Source organism: Halyomorpha halys, unplaced genomic scaffold (assembly GCF_000696795.3).
Source record: "Halyomorpha halys isolate HHAL.00 unplaced genomic scaffold, Hhal_1.1 Scaffold225.1, whole genome shotgun sequence".
NCBI lineage: Eukaryota > Metazoa > Arthropoda > Insecta > Hemiptera > Pentatomidae > Halyomorpha > Halyomorpha halys.
The window spans coordinates 743,750-768,266 of NW_027115321.1; the positions used below are offsets into that span (position 1 = coordinate 743,750).

General features: G+C 29.0%; 1 protein-coding gene and 1 non-coding gene across 2 annotated transcripts in view; both read left to right on the forward strand.

The window, feature by feature from the left end:
* The window catches only part of LOC112210673 (uncharacterized), a 514,713-nt gene that overhangs the window by 441,489 nt on the left and 48,707 nt on the right, over window positions 1-24,517 (forward strand). The gene's annotated exons all lie outside the window — the stretch shown is intronic.
* Window positions 1,640-1,753, forward strand: TRNAL-CAA (transfer RNA leucine (anticodon CAA)). Its single transcript has 2 exons — window positions 1,640-1,677; window positions 1,709-1,753. It is a non-coding gene; the product is annotated as a tRNA-Leu (tRNA).

A 24,517-nucleotide genomic window follows, 5' to 3' on the forward strand; every position in this document is an offset into this window, starting at 1 on the left:
TTTTTTTTAGAAATTCAAATTCAGCTTTATTTAGAAACCTATTTAATTTCAAAATTTTAATTTTTAACTTTCAAACAGGTGTGACAAATCACCATTTTCAGTACAAAATTTAACTTAACTACAAGAGATACTTCTATAGCATTTTTTAAATAAAAACCTTCTAAAAATGGATGTTTTGATTTTGGATAGAAAAATTTTTATTTTATTGAATATTTCTATATTATAAATTTTTATTCGCCATTATTGTTATTTATTATCTAGAGACAGAATATTTTTTCTATTTTTAATTATTTATTTTTAAATTTTACAAGTTTTAGTTTTATTTTTTAACTATTATTTTAAATATATTATTTTTTTGTTTTGCTTTTTGGTAGATATTTATGTATACATTTTTCTTTTAAATGATAGAAAATTGTATTCATTACTATGTTGGCTTAGGTATTTATTACTTGAACAATTAAAAAACTAAATACATCCGCTACAACCCATGAAGGTCGGTATGCATTACTTTGTAAGGAAGCACTGTTATTAGACCAACGGTTGTGCAAGGACGTGATTAGGACCACTGGATTTTTCTCCAATTATTGGTACCCACTTTATGATGCTAGGTGGACCCCGGTGTAAAATAAAATAAAATTTATTTTGACACATCATGACTTACTAAATAATTTTATTTTTTGAGCGACATCCACATGACAAATGAAACAAACAAGGCTATACATACATGTTAAAAACCTCTTGCTTAGTATTATGCCAAAACGTCTAGTTCTTAGTTCTGTATTATACAAATGTTACAAAAAAAAGTGTTATCGATGGTTCTATGTAATATTTTTAATTTCCATTCCTATATTTTTCAAAAATTGTTTATTACATTATATTAACAAGATAATTTATATAATTTATATTGAAATGATCGTGAGATCAATAAAATATCGAACCATCGCCATGTTTATTGACTTTTTATGAAAGGTACTTGTTAAGATAATCGCGAATTGCATACAATAAATTTTGTTTTCCACCAATTGCTTAGTATTAGATATATAAGTTGCTTAACTCCCAAAAACGTTTACAATTGAAAACGGATATTTCCGTGTGTGTGTGAATAAAATAATAATTTGATAGCATTGTTAATATTATAAATTAATAATATATTATTTTATATATTTACATATTCAAGATCTTGATGGAGGCTCAGTCAATAATTAGTATTTAATTAACAACTTCATTAAGACAACGTTCCAAACTTTTGTGAATAATAAATAGAATTATTTCTAACAATGGTTTGGTAACTTTATATTCTATAACTGTCCACTACATGTTTTGGATCTCTGGCACAACATTGAACAATAGGTATAGTTAAATGGGTTTTTTTATATTATAAAAAAAATTTTAATTTACGATAAATTAGTTTTTATGTTTAATTTAAATTAGTTTTTAGCTATTTCAATGACATGAACTTCCTATTTCTTTTGTTAAATTATTCAAAAATTCAGTTAATAGACAGATACAGACTTAAAATTAGTGTAAATGCTTTTGTAATAACATGATTCAGATGTTCCCTAATATATAATTGTAACTGATCATACATAATTATTAATTACCTAGTTATAATGAGTAAAATTAGCGGTATACATCATATGTCAGGATGGCCGAGCGGTCTAAGGCGCCAGACTCAAGGGTAACCTTGCCTACTATGTAGGTTTGAGCATTCTGGTCCACTATGTGGGCGTGGGTTCGAATCCCACTTCTGACAATACTTTTTTTTAAAATAGTAATTGGTATGTATGTAAATATATTTCATAAAGAAAAAATGTTCATAAAAAAAAGTCATATTCTTTATATATCCCTCATTACATTTATTATGACAAAATATATTTATAATTGAAAATTAATTTTTTTTTAACAAGTCTTCATTTCATGCCCTTTACGATATTTTGTGTATTGTACGTCTTATTATTTTACTCAAATATTAAATGCTAATTATGTTTATATTAATTCTATCTCTAAGAGACTTATATAAAATTAATTTTACTACCTTGAGATAAATAAATAGCAACAATAAAAAAAATAGTGAAATATAATATATGATATAATTTTATAAATAAACAAATATAAATCATTATGATGAGAAAAGTACATAATAGTTTATAAATTATCTTAATAGTTCTTAAAATTTTCTAAAAAAATTCTTAAATAATATTGATGTTTTTATTATGATCTAGGTGATTAAAAATTCGTTAAGTTCCAAATATTTTAGACAAATAAAAATAAAAAAAAAAATAAAACAATAATAATAAAAATTGTATAGAAATTTTGTAAAATATTAAAATAAAATTTGTAATCAGTAAAAAACAGAAAAAGTGACAATAACTATGAACTTTACTTTACTCATTAATCGTGTTCAATTTTTTCTTGGCTCTGTTTTCGTGTTTTACTTTTTGTTCTTCTTTCTCTGACTTTCGTCCAATCTCTTTGTGACTTATCTGGACTATCGTGAAGAGCAGAGATTTCGTTCGCAGTGGTGAAAATAATATCTTAAACCTTAATAAATAAAAACGCAATTATTTTTAACGTTTATAAATATTCTTTGGATCATAAAATAATATACTTATATATTTTTAGGATGAAAAGAAGGAAAATAAAATAATAAAATTAGTAATTATTCATCATTACTTATTATTATAATTATATTTTTTATTCTTATAATTATTCTTCATTATTTTATTTTCTTCAATAGTATTAGCACGTTGTCAAGAATTAAGTAGATTTTTTTTTCAAACTAATTTATAAATTATTTCAATGATAAAATTGATTGTAGAAATAAATGGTCTCTGCTACAATTAATTTTATTGATGCTCTATGATTTATTTTTATATATGTTTATAGATTTACAACTATTTAGGTCCTGCTCTAAATTTAAAATCCACTGTGAATCTTTAAAGCTACATACAATCATTTATAATAAAAATGAAGTATATTAATTACTAAATTTATAAATTGATGAATTAAATTTTTAAGTAATAAATTTAATAATACATATGGATTTTAAATTTATGACTTGGTTTGTCCATATATTAAATTTATATACATTTGTAATTTTGATATTTTGGAACACTTACGAAAATTCATATATCGTCTATACAGTATACATAGGGCAAATCCAACAATTTTTAGAAGTTTTGCATCTTATCTAATATCTGTCAATATAATCATTGAATACATTTAATTAATAAAATTAAATTAGTACAAAAAATTAAATAATAAAACTACTATCTATGGGTTAGAAACAATAATGATAAAGAATGAAATAAATTTAAAAAAAACAACTAATATTTATGGAATGGATAAAATAAATAAGTGTCTTATATACAGAAAAAATTATATAGAAAAAAGAAAAATAATAAATCATAATAAAATTAAATAAATGCAGAGTTAATTTTTTTTTAAGATATGATAAATATATTTCTTTTTCTATTCTTTTTTTTGTAGTTATGGAACTTAAACTATGTTTTTTTAGGTAAATGAAAATAATTTTTCGTTTACGGTGAAATTTTGTCAAGATAAAAGACAATACTTAAAAATTTCAAAACAATATTTATTAATTTTACGACTATTATCGTTGATTAAAAAAAATGTATTTAATTTTTTTTCAAATAGAAAATATCAAAATTAATTTTAGAAAAATTGTATTTTTCAAACCAATAGCGTAATAAAACTATAAAAACCTCCAAAATGGGAGAAAACTTTGGCATTTAATAGTTAACACTAGTCTGGTTTATTATTTTTTATTTATTTTATTTTAAATTCTTTACCATTTTTTCCTATCTATTATTACATAATTAATTTATCTGCCAATGTTTATTTAAAATATGGCTGTCTTTTTTATTATTATTATTATCCAATTATTTACATTTTATTATTATTATTAACTTTTCTCTTTATTTAATATGCATATATAGTATGATTGAGTACTAACCTGTCTAATATTTATTATTACTTTTTACTTTTAAATAATGATGTTTTTATAATTATTTTTTATCTGAAAATTAAAATTTTAATTTACATAAAAATATTTTAATAATTTTTTGAAAAGGAACGAAAATTTTTAAATCATAGGTGATATAATATTAGAACATTTGTTCAAGATCTTCATGGATACAGAATAATGTTGTTTTTTTTAATATATGGTAAGTTTTTTTTTCTTTATTCTCGATATTTTTGAGTATTTTTTTGTGGCAGTTGATTCCGAACGAACTCCAGTTCCCAAAAATAAAAGAGACTTAACCTCTGACATTGGGGCAATTATTTCGTGGCCTCATTAAAAGCGGTGGTGCCCCTATTGTGAGAGGTGAAGAGGCAAGACCAGAGGTGTAGGCTGTGTACTCAGGACAAAAGAGTTCCTTCCTTAATGTTTATCTGAAAGGGCTGAGGAGCTCTTTGTCCCTCTTTCTGTGTGATAAGCTCCTTGTCTCAGCATTGATTTAGCTTCCGTTGTCTTCTGACACTATCGTGTAGTCGTCAGAAAAATATATATTTAGCTATATATTTTATTTAATAATTATCTCAATTTTATTTAATCGAAACACTGTTTCATTCAAGGTAGGTATCGAGAATTAAATAGGATTTGACACTTCCTGTTTTTTTCTCTTGCATAGTAACTCCATGCAGGAAGAGTTTATTTAAAAAATTTGTATACTCCATGCGAAACTGCGTACTATACCTATGTAATGTATGTTAAAATTGGAATGTGTTATAGTACTATAGTAAAAATATTAATAGAAAAGATAACAGGAACAAAAAAGAACAGATAAAGAATAAAATACAATAACTAAAATGATGCAATTAGAAAATTTGGTCAGAGAAGTCAACTAATTATTTAATACAATAGATAACAAGAATTAAAATTATACAAATAATAAATATAAATACAGTGCAGATGTTAGGTTATGTATTTAGGAAGGGGTCGTCCTTGCCAAAGTTTGCGATAGTTGCCAGAATCCGCCCTAGTCCTCAATGAACTCAGTTCTTATGGATTTTTTAATGTAGGATAATTTTTTATTATTTATTTATTTTACCCGTTTTCTGCCTTATAAGTAATACAGGTGTGCAGCAGCAGTTAGAAGTTACCTACCCATCATCAAACTACTGCTAATAAATCAATTTACAATTTTAATGACTCATGTACAGGTTTCATTAGTTTTCAGTCTTAAGGTTCAGACTTTTGTGCCTATTCCGTCCGCAGGCATTCCAGGGCTGGTCTTCTTTGACGAAGTATAAGTGATTTCGTCCACTGTTTGCCACCCATATACAAATTCTTTGTAATACGGTTAGTTAGTAGGGAAGGTGTACCTACACGACAAACAAAATCGCTGAGGCAGAATCTGAATGTCTGGGACCTAGACCAAACATTTTGCCCCAACTGTTTATGTTACCATTAGGATCATGCTGTAAGTGCGTATTCTTTTGTCATAATTAATATTTTTCTGAATTCAATTTATTTATACGTCATAAAATATTTTTCGGAGTAGTAAGGTACTATCCAGACAAATTTTATATATTTTTTACTACTCTTAATGGGTTTATACATAATACTTAATAAAATAATTTAGAAAAAAATAGAAACAATAAAAAAACAAAACAAGTTGAACTACTAAATATATTTTAGACAACCGATTTCGGATGAAACTATCTATTACTCAAAGTGTCGCGAACTGATTCGAAAATAACAATTACTTTTGATATGTTTTTCATTTTATCTTAGTTATATTTAAAATGAAAAAGTAAATAATGGATAAAAATTATTCGAATAGAATAATAACAAAATTACATAGTTTATAAGTATATGTTTATTTTTAAAAGTGATTTCAATATACATAACGGCAAAACATAAATTAACAAAAAAAAAAGTGAATTTTATAAAAAGTCTGCTATTAAGACACTTAGTTTAGCTTACCTTTTGCAGACTATATAAATTTATTAAATTAATAAATGTAGGTCCATTCGTTTAATATAGCACTTCACCATTTGTTTCATAAACAAACAAAATAAAAAATAGATTTATTTAAAGGATAACAGAATAACGATGAAACTATGATTTGTGTATCAAGTAAAAATATATTCTTCTTCCGTCATCTCACTAAAAATATATTACAGTAATTCAATAAATTACTGTATTTTTAAAAAGCGTTTTCTTTATAATAATTTTTCAATTTTAGTTTTAAATTATAATTATTTAAAAAGCGTCTCCAGTCTAAATTCATCCCAATCATGTGATTCAATTGATGAATCTTATGTATGATTCATATTGATAAACTGAAATAAATTGTTGGTTGTTAATTTGAATTTTTGCCATTTTATAAAAAAATTCTCAATTTCATAATAGTGCGATTTTTTTTATTGTTGAAGTAAGTAAAATATTTTAAAGAAATGTACATACAAATAAATTATTGCAGTAGAAAGGGACGTTGTTTTGAATTTTAAGTATCTTTTAGTGGAAACATATTTTTTAAAATTTATTTATTGATATTAAAACATTAAAATACATCTAGTAAATTTGATGTAAGATTATAATGATATGATACAGGCTTGTAGGAAACTATCCATTGATAGCACTGTAATAATATTTCTACATTATGAAGTCTCGAGGCCATGTTCTTTTCAGGCACCTCGGAGTATTATCAGGAATGGAAGAGGAAGTAATGTTATAAACTAGTGGGTTTGGGTGGTTAGGGAGTTTATAATGGATTGGTATCTGAAACATAATATTTAGATAGGTAATATAACCTGGTTGTACATATCTGATTGAAAATTTGATGTTTAACTGTTTGAGAAGATTTTGTTTTTTCAAACAAATGTCTAGTATAGTGGTAGGGTTATCTAAAATGGTATAGCTTTAAGTACTAATTGAAAATTTATTAAATTTATTACATAATGAAAATATTTAAAAAATAGTATCTTTGATTTATAATTATTTAATTCACTTTTAATGTTTCGGTAGACATGATCTGTGGATTTTATTTGCTATTTCTTAATCGAAATTCCTATTTCAGCTACGGCTAGATATGAAGGGAGTTAAATATATGAGAAATATCGAATCTGGATCTAGCTCACTTATTAAGGAAGAATTTAATATAGCCGAGCTTAAAAGTTGAAATTCTATAACTTTTTAACATTCTGAAACATAGAGGGATGGAGGGATTGGGGTAGCTTTTGATAAACGAGGTTATTAAGAATTTATGTACAATATTTTATAATGAACGGGGATAATAAAGGGATAGCAGGGTATTCCAGGGGTCGCAGTGGGAGTAAACATGGGGGTTACAAGGAAAATATTGAAGTAAAAAATATTAATGTTACAAAAAAGGAATGTTATATATATATTTTTTTATTGCTCATTAAAAGTATTTTTTTAGAAGAATAATAATGCTAGTTTTGAACAAAACTAATAAAGTTAATAATATTTCATGTGTTTTTTAAAAGGAAAACTAGTTCCATCCATAGGTTAAAGTTAGATTATCACTATTATATATTTATGGACTATACTGGGTTAAGAAAAATGTTAATTTTAAATAAATAGATGTTGTTGGAATTCATTACTGGTTGTTGCTGGCTCATGAGCATGTAGAAATGCGTTGCGATAAGACACCTGGGCCCTCTTTCATAATAAAGTACAAACTAATACTATTAGTCTTGTCGATTTAACTGAATATAATTACACTGACTTGTGCAATAGTAGCTTGTACTTTAGTACTTTTTAACTGATGTAATATCACTAATAGTTCTCCCTATTATGAAAAAATAAGTATTAGTGTAATTAACAAGTTGTTTCTAAACTTGTATTTTGAACTAATACAATTAGCTTTAATTATGAAACAGGGCCCTGGTCGCGCCTTCCAATGAAGCAGCCGGAAAGGGCTAAACCCTATAGCAAGTACGGTCGCGAACACCTGCCCTAAATAATGTTATCTTTGGGCTATAAACAGGAAAATGATTTCAAGGGATCGGAGCCTCCCCAATTTTAGGTTTAGATCTGGTTTCCGCTCCTAAAGTGTGATCAGCCAATGAAATGGCTGAAAAGAGAGGAGTAATTCCATCGAGGAGAAAAACGGAATGGATTCATTCCTGAAGAGGAAACGGAAGGGTACAGGGGAGCAGGAGAGGACATCCGAAACCGTGGAATAGCAAAGCAATCCGTTGAGGAGGAACTACCAAAGCCTTCCTTAATCCATAAATCCGAAGCTTGCTACACACATAACATTGAAACCACAAATATTGTTATGATTCTAAAATTCTATTTAAGATTGTCCTTCCTACAATATCCTTTAATAATACCCCACTTATTCCTGTCGAACAGATCCGTTACTTAGGACTACATCTCGACAAACGACTGACATGGAATCCTAGACAAGAAACTGCTCGTAGATTCCGACTATTGCAACATTTACTAGACAAACGGTCTAAATTGCCAATCCATTACAAAAGACTGATCTACATGACTATTATAAGGCCTATCTGGACATACGGAGTTGAGCTTTGGGGCTCCACTAAACCATCAAATTCCTCCAGAATCCAATCCTTCGTAAAATCCTTAATGCTCCTTACTTTGTCACAAATCAAGCCATCCATCAGGACCTCAATATTCCATATGTTGCCGATTTGGCCAGAACCAGATACCGTTCCTTCCATAATTAACTTCTCAACCACCCAAATCCACTTGTTTCTAACCTGGCTTCTCCTTCATTACCTAATAATCCTCCTAGGCGTCTGAAAAGAAGATGGCCTCGAGATCTTCTCCTCTAGAAATGTTATTGGAGTTCTATCAGTGGGTAGATTCTCCACATGTTTTTATCATGTCACTATGTCACCTACAGCAAATTTACTTGTTGTATATATGTGTATACAGTTGTAAATATCAATAAATAAATTATTAAAAAAAAAAAAAAAAAAGATTGTCCTTGATAATGGTCCCATCGGCCGAAACATTAGACTTAAAGGAACATTGATTGTTTTGAGACTTAAATTGGATAAGATTTATATTAAGTAAGCAATAAAATAAAACTTATTTTATGTTAGTACTGTTCATAAAATAGTTGAGTCAGTATACGAGTATGTTTGAATTAAAAACTTCAGCGTTTAGCAGCACTAGTTCGATCAGTGAAGACAATTTTGTATATATAATAATAATATATTTGAGTTTAGGTTCGATATTTATAGAAGGCTATTTTAAAAAATCGGAGACTACTTAAACAAAATTGGTTGCTACTTGAAATTTCTAGAATTTTCTTTATAAAATAATTTATTTAAAATTTCAAATATTTTTTTTTTTTTTTTTTTTTTTTATGTTGCGATTTTTAATATAAAAGTTTTTTATTTTTAAAATCACGTTTTAAACGTTTTATCTTGGTAATTCAATGTAAATATTAAAAAAAAAATATATGTATATGTATATTTGTATTCTGAAAAAAATAAAAGACACGCATCTTCCTGCTCAGTACTATTACAAAAGTTGTATAAGTTAGTTATAGTGGTTATTAGAGTGATTAGATATGTGGAATACATTAGTCACTAAAATTGTAAATGTGATTTCTATTTTTTTAATCTAAGTTGGCATTATGTTCATTAGAGTGTTTAATGATTAGTTAGGAAAATCCATTTAAAAAAAAACAAACTGTTTTTAACTGTAGGACATGGCGATAAGAACAATACATTCTCGAAACGTCGCCACAACATAGTTCTATTTTTCACTGTTAAAAAAAAAATTATCATTAATAGCCAAGAAAACAAAATACAAACATATAAAGCATATTTAAGGTTCACTTAGTAATATTTTTGAAATAAATTATGACATCATCAAAGAATGATATAAATAGCTAAGAAATAATCGAAAATTGTTACCATTTTACATGACGTTAGGTTTATGTTCACCTCATTACTTTTCCTACTCAGTCCTAGAAGCTTCCATAATGTACCTCTCCTTCGAGATGTTGGGCCTCTGGCAGAAAAAAGAAAAATCATCTCTGAGTGGATACATACACCGTCTCTCCTTACCCCGGGTCGGGTTTACAAAAATAGCTACACAAGGAAAACGACACCACTGTGTATTCTTTTCTCCGTTACAGAACACAGGAATCTTGGCATTATGTATACATATATATTTTATAATAGAAACTAAAATCAGTATACCTCAATATTTCATGCAAAATAAAGATATAAAAAATTACAAATAAATTGTTACCACTTCATATTATTAACTTTGTTAATTAGAATGAACATAAGAGTAGAAATGACTAAATAAAATGAATGAATAGTAACAAGAAAACAATTATTGAAAAAGTCATTCATTTCTTTATTTTAACTTTCTACTAATTTGTAATTTCTTCCCAGTCATCGATAATTTCTTAAAAAGATCTCCTAACATATTAAAAGAATAATTATTGACTTATAAAAAGTTTAATTTTAGTGTGTTAATTTTCCGTAATTTATAGAAAAAAAATCAAACCTAAATTTTTAAATCTACAAAAGACGATTGTTTTTATTAAATTACTCCATTAAAGTTTTTTTTTCTTTTCAGGAATTTGTATCCTTTTTTTCACTTCTTTAGTCATTATGTGATCCGAACAATGTTTTGGGCTCTTCAGTCCATTACTATCAGACAATTCAACAGTTTTACAATTAGATAATTTAATATTTAACATTTACATGTGCATTTACTTCAGTAATTTATAACCATTTACCAATATAAAATATTTTGAGATTAAGCCAAATTTCTCAGTCATTATTTTTATTTTTTCTTAGCTTACTATTAAATTATGGACAAATTCAATTCATAAATTACATTAAAATGTTAATAATTTGAAATAAAAAAATATTTTTCAATAGTAAAAAGATTTTAGAACAGAAAAAAAATTGAAAAACAGCACTAATGAAAAAAAAAATATGGATTTAAATTTATTTACACTTTGGATGTGTATTGGAATGTCTATATACATATGTCTAAAAATTAATAGTAAGCTGAGGAAAAAATAAGAATAATAACCAGAAAATTTTGTTAATTCCATAACATTGTGTATATACATATATATAGTTAAATATTAAATTATTAAAAAAAAAAGTGTCAAAAAACATATTTAAACGCAATGTAAAGTTTGTTGATTGTAACTGTATGTTTATTGTAAATATTTTAATTTTAGAACTAGATTATGGGTATACGAGCCCAAAACGTTGTTTTGATGATATAATGAATAAAGAAGTAAAAAAAAACCTCAAACCTGGTGTATATCTAATATACAGGCTAAATTAAAAAAAAAAAAAAGTATTAGCCAACTAAGGGTAGGAAACCCGGAGCACAACAAACTATACCTTGGAAGCAAAACCAACCCTTTCAAGACAAATGAACTCTGTCCATTCTGCAAAAGTGGTTTCAACAATGGTTTGTACCACATCCTCCTACAGTGTCCCATCCTTAAAGGTAATAGACAATATATCTTAAAGCCACCCATATTTATATCTTGCGATCTACTAAACATGGAAAATATATTGGACATTGACAGTGAAATTAAATTGAATAGCCTCTATGTTTACATCATAGTATGTAATAATTTGATTTTGCTAGTTGCTTGTGAATAGTTCTTGAAGCCAATTATTTATCTGTACTTATATTACGCCTTTGTTTATTTATATAATTATCATTATTTTAAGTTTAATAAAATGGAAATGGTGCCAAAGCTGGAGGATTAAAATAAATTCCAATAAATCCCACCAATTCACATTTACCCTTCATCGTAAACCTTCGTCTTGTCCAACAGTATCTTTTCATAATACCGTACTTATTCCTGTTGAACAGATCCGTTACTTAGGACTATATCTGGACAAACGACTGACATGGAATCCTCATACAAAACTGAAGAGACAGGAAACTGCTCATCGATTCCAACTATTACTAGACAAACGGTCCAATCCATTACAAAAGAGTGATCTACATGACTGTTATAAGGACTATCTGGACATAAGGAGTTGAGCTATGGGGCTCCACTAAACTATCGAATTCCTCTCGAATCCAATCCTTACAGTCCAAAATCCTCCGAAAAATCCTTAATGCTCCTTACTTTGTCACAAATCATCCATCAGGACCTCAATGTTGCCGCTTTTGGCCAGAACCAGATACCAATCCTTCCATAATAAACTTCCCAACCACCCGAACCAACTCGTTTCTAACCTGGCTTCTCCTTCACTACCTAATAATCCTTCTAGGCGTCTGAAAAGAAGATGACCTCGAGATCTTCTCCTTTAAAAATGTTTTTGAAATTCTTTCAATGGGTAGATTCTCCAAATGTTTGTATCATAACATAATATTATTTACAGCAAATTTACTTGATGTGTATATATGTATACAGTTGTAAATAACAGTAAATAAATTATTAAAAAAAAAAAAAAGATAATGGAGTTAAAAATTTTATTTTAATAGTTTTGTATTATTATTCAGTTTATTTTATTATTGAGCAATTGTTCTATCTTTTTTTTATAGAGCACTAGAATCAAGTTTTGTTTTATAACTGTATCTTATGTAATGGAATTTGTACATATTCTATAAGGTTTTGTTTTGATATGAAAAATCAATCTACTATTCCAATGGTTGTTCAAATACCCTTTCGAATATCGATTAATTGAATCTGTCTAATATAATTAATTAGATAATAATTGTCGATTTATAGTAAACATGGTGGACTTTATACTGTCTGTTAGCTCCGTGAGGACGAAGCTTAGGTTGAGACTTTGCGGCTGTTTTCTATTCATGATCGGGCCGCTATGTGGGTAGCTTATATTAAGGCTCTCGCAAAAGGGAAAACCCATCTCGGTAATGCTGCTTATATATACTGCCACTATTCATAGTATTAACATTGTTATGCCGAGCAGGTTATCGTACTGTATCTATAATTTACAGCCCTATTTCAAGTCAAATTCTAAGTTTATTATTAATAATTTAAAATTATTATTTATTTGCTTTACCACTGTTAACGCCATACTTAATTATTAATTTGTGAGTATTTTGTAAATATTATTCAGGTATTATTACTGTTTAATTTAATTCCGTTAACTGTTTAAAGTTTCTAAAATTTAAATTTTTATAGACAGCAATAATGCTATTTTTAAAGCTACTAAAACCAATACCTAATTATCCGTACGTATAAATAAACACACACATACGAATAGAGGATTATTTTGAAATGACATATTCGTATCTGTGTAGTCAAAAACACTGATAAGAAAGTAAAACAAACTGTTTAAGCTTTTAATAGCTTTAAGATTTAAAACACTCTCCAACGATAAATCATCTGTGTTAACATCATTATAAGTAAGAAGATATATTTTTCTATGGGTCTCCAAGAACGAGTTGAGTCGGTCACCCCACTTACACACTTCATCACCCTTATATTAATTTATTTGTTTTTAAAAACGGATATTAATTTATTTGTAGTCACATTATTTTCACCATGGTTGGGGGTCAAAGGTTTTTCATTTTGTGGGACCGCCACTCAATGAAAAAAGTCAATGCCCCAGGCCGGATTCTAACCACCAATAGATCTCAGAATGGTAAGACTGTGTCCAACCACATGGGGGGGCCATGAGTAATGTTGACATGGTACAATTCTTCGGACTTACTGTCCGTAACTTTTGTATAGGGAATATAAATATTAGGTAATCACAGATATGTATAAAAATGTGGCTATAATTTATAATAATACAATTTGAATTGAAGGCACGTTCCATATCTCTAGAGTATAAGTCATTAGACATATTTGTTATTATAGTATTTTTGTTTCTAATTAGTATTTTCCCGTCTATACAGCTGACATCCTAACCAATCCAACACGTATGCCGATGACACATGTGTACTCACCCCATATTACAACCCTAGAAGAATGATGTCGTAATTGGAGGACTAAAATAATTCCCATGAAATCGTCATAAACCTAACGACTGAACTACAGTGTCCTTTAATAATGTTTCTTTTACCCCTGCCGTACAGATCCGCTACCTTGGTACCTTGTTTTCTTCCCGACTCTTGTACTATTACTAGACAAACGGTTAAAACTCAATCCATTACAAAAGACTGATTTACATGATTATAATAAGGCCAATCTGGACATATGAAGTTGAGTTTTGGGGCTCTACTAAACTTTCGAATTCCTCTCGTATCCAATCCGAAATATAAATATTTCAAATAGTAAAACCCTCAATGCTCCTTACTTTGTCACAAATAAAATCATACATAAAGACCTTGTTGTAAATGTTCCATTTGTAACCGATCTAGCCCGAACCAGATATCAATCCTTCCATTACAAACTTTCTAACCACCCAAACCAAATATTTTCTAACCTTATTTCCCCTTCCTTTCCAGACAATCCTCCGAGGCGCCTGAATAAGAGATGACCTCGAGACCTGCTAATGTAGAAATGTTATTAGAGTGCTACCAATGGATAGTTTCTCTACATGCCCGTATCAACCCATGATGATCTTACATCAAATTTACTGGATGTATTTTATTTAAATATAGTTGTAAATATCAATAAATAAATAAAGATAGCATTTTCGGATCAGAAAAGTTTTTAAAATATTCTCAACCACTATTTCCTTGTTAGAAAGGTTAAGGAAACACGTGGGCGAAAGGATCCGACGGTTCGAATATGCAATCCGCGTTACGCCAACCATTATGCCAACTGTTTACTGAAGGCAATGTTTACAGAGGGGAAAAACCAGCCCCGCTTATTGCTAATGTGACCGGCAGGAATAGATACCATTGACATTACCGTGTTTGGTTTCGGTAAAAGCTGCCTTACTGATTACAGTTTGCTGAGGGGTTCGAAACCGTTCGCTGCAGCTCGCTTTACATTTCAATCCCAATAAAAAATCATTTGATATCTGTCTAGGCGGAAACTTGACTAATTTAAAGGAATGAATAGTTATAGGAAAACATCTGTGATGTTTTAAACTTTTGTTCATACGATTTTTTTCCTCGCCTAACCGGCATCTAGGCACCTGATATATTTACAGAAAAATCGTGGAATCTTCTATGATTTCTTTAAAAATCTACATTACAACTCAATTACCATTTTCATTTATCGGAGAGCGAATTTGTTGATCGGGTGAATTAAAAAATTGTGAAATGGTGAAATTGGAGGAGCAGAAATGAGAAAGAAAAATAGGAATGAATTGAAACATTTGTATTTGTTGTACAGACCGAAATTGATTGTAAAAGGAAAATGTAGGGGGAAAAAATTGTTTATTAAATCTTATTATTTTATCTCTTTTTTTCTTATTATATCATGTATGTGTAATTTATATATGTCCGATTACGGATTGATAAGTATGCTGTGTGAGATAGCAACCTGATGTATTTAGGCAGCATAGATAAATAAAGTATTTCTCTCTCTCCAAATATTACTTACATGGACAGACAACAAATATGGGAACGCTGATTTGGAGGAATATGTTTTGGGGATTCTTGGTTGAAAAATATTAGACTTGGGTTCAAGAGTTCTTGCCAATACGCCATAGGAGCAGACGAAAAAAAAAACTTTTTATAACTTATTATCTTATTCTGGCTTTGCTATGCAGTATTTAATTACTATTAAATACAATCAATTTGTTTTTAGGTACCAAATAAGAAAGAAACATGTTGTTGATTGTATTGAATGAATTTACATGTACAAAAAATTATAAAATCTGTGATAAAGTTCTAGTAAAGCAAACGAAAAAAAAATTGCAATCCTTAATACGAATTTTCATATTAATTACAAATTTTTTGGAGGATATTTTTTTCTACTGATATCCCGTGTTTACAAAAACAATTAATACTTCAATGAATTGAACCACTCCTTACAATGTTATGTAAATTCATCGTTTCTACATCAGTTGAAAATCTGAATTTCCGGTCTTAAGGGGGTTCACTGCTCAAGTTGTGCTGGTTTCACCTTTCCGTTCCAAGTATGTTGATTTCCCCAATACAGAATACGTATTTTTTTATTTATTTACACTTCAATTAAGTAAATGTTCTATCCTTTTGTAAAGCTAGAGGGATATTCTTATGGGACAATTTAAATAACAGCTATATAATTGCTTTCACTGCATCTCGACCAAAACAAACGAACAAAAGTTAATAAAACAAAATGTATTAACGTATATTATACTTACAACAAGACAACTGGTGAGCCTCGTTATCAGACATCAGGCATGAGATAGTTTTGCCCATCTAAGTCCGTTTCATTTCCTTTCCTTAGTCCGCTCTTAAAATACATCAAATGTAGTAAATGAGTCCGGTTTTATCAGTTCCCTCTCCAACCCCCACAATATCAAACCATCACATCTACGGGGCTTAAAAATAAAATAAAAATGTATAATATTAGCCTTTGAAACTGATATAGCCTCAATTATAATTAACAATAAGGCTCAAATGTAATTTCTTTTTATCTATGCGATCTTCTTAAAAGTTTGCATATTTGAAGCTTAAGTTATATTAGTACAAGTACATTGAAAATCATAACTGTTATTGGAATATTATTATTTTAATAATATTACATTGTAAAATTTACCAGTTATTGTAGATAAAAATAATAATAACAATAACAGCTTTATTTTTTATTTTTACACAACTACAAGCCTCTCCCTAGGGAGATAAGAGTCTGGTTTATTAGCATGAAAAATTTACCAAAATTAACTTTACTTTATTGATTAGAATTTTACATTATTTATAATTCGTATATTCCAAATAAAATAAAATATTTTCTATGTTGTTCATATACACCTAAATATAAATGATAGCTTTCTTAATTAGGTCCTTTATTACTTTTACCCATAGATTCCTTAGTAGATATAGTTATAATAGAAAATAGGTTGTATTGTTGTTATTTGTTGACCTATCAATAAGGTGAAGAGAGATCAAGTGCTCTTGGCTGTTTTGCTGGCAAGCACTGGAAAAACTGTACATACTGTACATGAACCCAAAACATTGTGTACTGCATTTATTTTATGCGTTTTTCACCTCTCTAGATTACCTTATACGACTTGATATGTTAGCTATAAATATTTCTGAAATATTAATCTACTGATTATATAGTCTTTTAAGTTTATCGTAACATTATTTAAATTATATATCGTCCTATAGGAATTATAATAAGGATATTATGGTTCATAGAGATATTAAATCCTGAACAACTCCCTACCTTGGGTAAGAGATAAATTAGAAAATGAAGTAATTGTGCTAAGCTAGCTGTGCTTGCCCCCCTTGCCTAACCCCCTTCCCCCCTCCAGTATACGCAGCTTGTTAATTGCTCTCTCCCAAACATCCTCAGCTTTCTCTTAATTAAAGCCTTCTAGTTTTATTTTTATTTTTTATTTTCTCCCCCCCCTTTTTTTCCTACCGCCGCGCTAAATGTTATCAGATACCTCCTTTATTTATTTAGCACAATAGCTTAGAGGGTTGACGTTTTCTATTTTTTGTTTTCTTCTTGAAACGGAGATTAAAATACTAATTAACTTCTAAAATGTAATAAGAGACAACTTGTGAAATAGAGAAACGATGTACCTTTTCAAAACATCTGAATATAGTTTATTTTTTAATTTCCCTTTTTCCAAAATGAAATTTTTTAAAATGTCTTCCTCTAAAGTAGATTTGATATTGTTTATTTAAAATTATTAACCATCTCTGGATTTTCTTTTTAGGAAGTCTGACAAATCAATTTCAATATTTTTTTTGAGTTTAAAAAACCTCCAAAAAGGTGTCTTCATTATCATTATTATAATTAACGAATTAAACAGTGTGAAACAATTTTTCATTCATGCTTTAAGAGATGTCATGATTTCCATGGGGAAATCAAAATTATAACAAATATGAGGATTATTAAGGTGTATGAATATAGGAAAATAGTTCCCGATACGTTGTAAAGCTGTAAAGAAAATTATAGAATAATATACATTCAATTTATTAGAAGTTTTTTAACCTCAAAAAATTTATTGAAATTAACCATCTCTATTTGTTAGCATTACCGAAAAATAGATTAATATGAGGTATGAAAAAAATTGATATATAACTAAAAGAGAAAAAAAGAAGGAATGAATTTATAAATTGTCCATTATTATTAGCTTTTTCCTCATTAAATTTTTTGTTTTTTTATTTATCCTTTGAAATATCTCTTATCCCTACCCTTTTTTTGATTTTCGGGTAGGGATATCAGCCTGAGCGTATTTCTGCTGGTTATTATTTATTGTTTTATACTTTGTTTGCTTCATTACCTTTATTATTGGGTATTTTTTATATTAATAGAAGGGGGTATACTTTTTATAAATTAATTTTTTATTAATTAATGTAAGTGATTTAGGATTTTATTTTAATTTATAAATGATTATGGCGTTTTTATTTAAAATATCTATTCCTTTTTTTTTCATTTTTGATTACCAAAAGCTCATGTGGAGGCACCTGTGTACTAAGTTTGTAAATTACAATAATAAATTAGTCATCCTCTTACACACAATGGAATTACATTTAGACTTTATATAATTATTTTTAAAAAGTAAAAGATTTGCTGTTGTTGCTCGATCATCTTTGAACATCTCCAGTGAATCCTCTTCCTGTATATCTGAAGAGATTCGGTGGAATTGAAGCAATATATTAATTCATTGAGAATGTGTCTAACGGTGAGATCGTCAGGTAGGTGCGTTTTATTTACCAAGAGATGACTATGAGTGAGTCCAGTAAGGTCTGTCCAGAGACGAGTTAAAACCGCATCGTCTCTCTGGAGCATCTATTGGAAAAAATCAGAAATATAGTTTTAATTAGTAATAAAAAATAAGCAAAATTTTTTCTTAGCTAATTTTCAAGATAAAAGGTGAAAATGCGATAGAAGTTGAAAAAGTAAGGTGAGTTCAAGACAATTTTAATTGAAAAATGAAAATAAAAATAAAACAACAACAACAACATGAATTTTAATAAAAGATAAAATTAATTAGAAAAACAAACAGATATGGAAATGAGGGCAAATCATATGAAAAGATTAGAAGTTGAATACCAGTTGAAACTACAAGAACTGATGTTCCATCATGATAAAGTTAGTTTAAAGTACATGAATATGGGACAGTGGTCCCGAAACGTTGTACCATGTTTTAATAAAAATTTCATTAAACTGGAAGACATTTACCTCAAATAATTTTTTTATGAATTGACTCAACAGACTTCCTATAGAGATAATCCAGATCAACGGAAGATATGGAAAAGAGGGAAAAACATATGAAAAGATTAGAAGTTGAATACCAGTTGAAACTACAAGAAGTGATGTTCCATCATGATAAAGTTACTTTTAAGTTCATGATTATGGGACAGTGGTCCCGAAACGTTGTACCATGTTTTAATAAAAATTTCATTAAACTGGAAGTCATTAACCTCAAATAATTTTTTTATGAATTGACTCATCAGACTTCCTATAGAGATAATCCAGATCAACCGAAGATATGGATATGGTTGCAGCTGGTTTTGCAACAAACGCATCATTCATAACGGAGAAGAAGAATGGCCCTGCTCCTTGACGCTTAGCAGTATGGTGTGGTGGATCGAGAACATGATGTAAATAAAAAAAAGGCATTTCAGAAAAATGTGTATGGAGCTGGATTTAAAGCTGCCTCATATTGTTTATTTAAAATAAATAATCAGTTATTGTTATCAAGTTGAGACATAATTATTGGAGAAAATATGAAAAATAGAAGCAGGAATTCGCATCAGAAAAAGCCGAGACCGTACTGTCTCTTCTGATCGTATTGTAGTAAAAGAAATACACTATCATATTTAATTTATTGAGTTATTGTTAAGGAAAAAATTATAAGAGATGGGTGAATAATATTATAAACTGCATAAGAATATGAAACCTTATACTCCGAATCCTACTATTTATGTATTTTTTATAACAAAGACTGCAGCATCGTGAGTAAAGAAGAAAGTATAGATACAAATTAATATATTACTTTACATACTATCTCTGTGAATTTGGCCCCCCATCCACGAAATATTGCATTTTTTTTTAGTTCCAGAAGTATCCATAACAATTCTAGAGTTCTCGATTATTTATAGGAATAGTTCTGAAGTTTAAAACATCAATAATACCGGTCAAATGCACGTGGGTAGAATATGTATTTTATGCTACTTTACCACCGTATATCTATTTTCCTGGCAATATTAGGGATTTATTTAATAAGGATAATTTTTAGAACTCGTGGGGGAACCAACAGAACTCCCAAAAAACCATGTACACAGCTTTATTATCATTCCTTAAACTATTATATTCTTACGGGGAAAAGGTTGGCATATTATTCATTTTTATAGTAAGTGGAAGATCTGCGATGCGCGCATTTTTGGATCTTTCATTGAAAAATTGTTCTTGCTAGATTTTTTTTTTCTCATTACTTTTCCTATTTTTCTCTGTTCTTCAACACCACCTACGTCCACTTCTCCCTTGAAACACAGATATAAACAACAGTGTTACTTGATGTATAGGAAACATTTCATTTGACATGTAATACATTTAGGAAAGGTGGGCGAGAAGGCTGTGAAGGCCGGAGCTATCGCGAAGGCAATAAGAATGTTCCCCGTCGGTGTAGCATTACAATCGATGTCAGTGAATGTCAGATTATGAATCGATACCACTAGCTCATAGCTCTTATCAATGAGGCCTTGGCTTCCCTAAAGTGCGGCCTGATCTTGATGGCTGCCCTCGGGGTATCCTAGCCCGGCGGAGCACTTCCCTATATGTGTTCATAGCTCTATCCAGGATAGTAAACCTGTCTGAAAATCTGGTAGTTAGCCCGGGAGTGAGGTAACCTTGAGCATTTCGCTTATAATGAGAAATAATTTTAGATTCTTTAACGAAATCTGGATTCTTCAGCCCCTGATAGAAGAGCTACACTTCACAATTTCAATATCTTTTTGCATTGAAAATAATCGTAAACATTTTTGTCATCATCACATCTAATTATATATAAAAAGAATGGTACAATTCGTTTACTATGAGATAAATGTTCACGTATGGAACAAAAAAGTAGGACACTCCTGGCAGGTTAAGTATAATAATGTAAATTGTAGGAAGATAGTCCAGGTGGCGGTCAATACAGGTATCAAAATAGTAAAAGAGAACAATTTATTGTTAACCAACGTTTCGTCCAACTTTGCAGGGCTTCATATCACATCAGGCAGCCCTCACGAAGCCCAGCAAAATGGGGCGAAACCTTGGTTATCAATAAATAGCTTTCATTTACTATTTTGATACCTTAATTGATCTTCCTACAATCTACTTCACATGGTTAACTATCTTCTTCCTATAATAATGTAAGGTAAATATAAGCTTAACTTCACTTAACTAAACTAAGGTATATCCCATTTCGTTTGAATTTACTAACGTTTAATGTAAAGATAGCTATGGGATATGTTATAATTTCGGTATTCATATCTTTGCCATGCTGAAGCTTTGTGGTAATCTTCACTTTATTCTTGGAAGAAGGGGTATAATGAAGAGGATAAGATACCAGAAAAAGCGAAGCCAAAAAGGTGGGCCTTATGATGAATTGATGGAGTCTGACAGACGGGCAGACTCCAATCAGATTGCATTGGTAGGCATTTCTACTAACCACACCAAGAAATTGAGCTCCTAGGGCGTGGTCTATACCAATTCTTTTGTTGGCTTCACTTTTCCTTTGTAAGAGTTTCGGATATGCTACTCACCTCCCTGTTCTAGGATTATATATTAGTTTTATTTTAAACTAGTGTTATTATTTATGAGACTTTTTACTTTCACTTACCTATATATGAAATATTTAGGAAGGGAAAGTTTTACGATTTTGAATAATTTCTTTCAAATTGAACGACTACGAAATCGATGAAGTCCCACTTTATAGAATAGATGTTTTTTTCTCTTTTTTAGATTTTATCCACAACAGTCCTAAAGATTTTCAATAAAATTGGCGCATCAGTGAAAAATTGTGTGACATTTAATATCAGAAAGGCTTACATGCCGAATTTTAAAAATCATCGGCTAATGTACTTTTTTAAATTAAAATTAAATCTGTACGCTATGAAGGGTCAGAGATCACGCTGGATGGCAAGATTTTTATCCAATTAACGGTTCCTACTTTATGAGGCTGGGTGGACCTCAGAAGGGCTCCATAACCCACAGGGTTGACTCACGGCTACATTTTTAATTAATTAAATTGTTTATTAAATTACCATTAATTTTACTAATTTGAAAACATTTTAACAGTTCTCATTAGCAATTATAAATAATAGATAAATACAAAATATCAAAGATTTTTTTTATGAATAACAAAAGAGAAAAGAAATGCAAAATTTACACATCTGATTCGAATGGCAATGACCAAGACCACACGATGTTCCAGATTGCTTGCCCATATTTAGGGTTATACTGTTTTATTATTGGGGGGGAGGAGAGTAAATATTCGCAATTGCCATCTCAAGAACTATATATAATTATTTTTATAGAAACATATTTCATTCAAAATTTTATCTTTTTATCGTCTTTGATTGTTTTTATAAAATCCCAAAAAATAGTGATGTAAGTAGGTGAAAGTTGTGTCATACAGATGACATAATAATAGATGATGTACACAGATGTGCGATAAAATACTTTTTAAAATTATATCATTCCATTGAAGGATGGCCGTTATATCTATTTGAGTGAAAAAGACAATGGTGGAGCTACTAATTTAAAAACTACTACAAGATGTAAGCAAAAAGATATATGATTCGATAGCTGATGAATATGTTTACAATTGCTTAATTTTATTATTATTGCTATAAGCAATCAATTTTTAATTTTTTGAAATTTCAGTTTCAAAATTGTCAATAGCTCTGAGAGTTTCCCAGATCCATAATTTTTTCTTTTTTTAAAAGTCCTCTAGTACGGATAAATTTTCAAAATTTTTATGTTATCTGAAATAATGCTTTAGATATTCGGCTTAAATAAACATTCCTAAAAACTGTGTAAAGGCTTTACACTACAATTATAAATCATAAGATTAATTAAAAATTGCAGAATTTGACTTTGAATTATTTAAGAATAATTAAATATTGTAACCACATCGTGTTAATACGTCCCTTAGCAATAGCTTATTGAAGAAATATAACCGGCTCAAATCAAATCATATGTCTTGAAAAGGATTTTTCACCTAGCGGAAAAGTGAGGGAAAATATTAAAGCCGGTTTTACGGTCATATAGAGAGGGGAGTTACGACCCCCACAGGCTGGGGACTATAAACCCCAATCGTATATAGAACCAACACCATTTTATATATTCCGATTTTGTTGCCCTTTTTTTCACTCTATGGTGTTTCTCAATGTCTCATCCTATCTATATAAGATTCTCCTTCCACCAATAACAGTGAAGTAACGTGTGTTTTCTAAGGACTCGTTCATGCCGTAACACTTGAAATGCTTATCTGAAACGATTCTGGTTATCTGAAACAGTAAATGTTTTCAATTCCCCCCAGTGAGTGATTGGCAGGGAACAGTATCAGACATGTTAATGCAGAGGACTACAAATAAATTGATGTTTTTGATTTATTTTATCAATTTTTAAAATGTTAAATTCCTATAATACTTATATATAAAATACTGATCTGAAAATGTTTTGCTTATGTTATATATTAGAGAAGTACTAAAGAAACAATAAATGTTTTTTTTTTTGGTGTAATATTTATCAAAGATAATTACTCCAATCTACCAATTTTAAGGGCATTAAGTATTTGTGTTCGAATATTCGTATAATAAAAATATAATGAAATAAAAAAATATTCATGTTAATGAATTGAAGAAATTTCAATTCTTTCAACATTCAATGAAAATTAAAATTAATTAACAATAAAATAAATACACATTTACAGCTGCATATAATATTTATATGCTAGAAAGTGAATAATACCCTTTTGATAAATAACAACAGTCTGAAAAGTTTGGAAAGGGAGATCATAGGAAGAAGTATATAATGGTTAAATTTCGGGCAGTCCGTAGCTCATATGGTTAGGCCTAGGTCTATCAATCTGACATTTGTGGACGGCGCCGGTTCCAACCGGTCGTGGTAGAGGTTGACTTTTTTCATTAAGTGGCTGTCTCATGAAAAACTTGATCCCCCACCATTGTTAGAATAGGTTAATCACTTTTAGGTAACTGGGCAAACATCATCTTCGCTGTTGACTACCTTAAAAAAATAAATGAAATCGTTAAATTTCACTTAGTAATGATATTAATTTTATGTAAATGTTTTATCCAAAATTTTTAAATTCTAAATTGTGTCACTTAGATACACCTAATAATGATAGATGATAGCTTAAGCTTGAATCTGAAGTATATTTTTTAAAAGATTATTATAAAAACAATTTATATTGCCTTTAAATGAAAAAAAAATATGTCACATTTTTTTGTATGATACAACATTTTAACAAAAAAAGGTATATTCCCAATATATATATA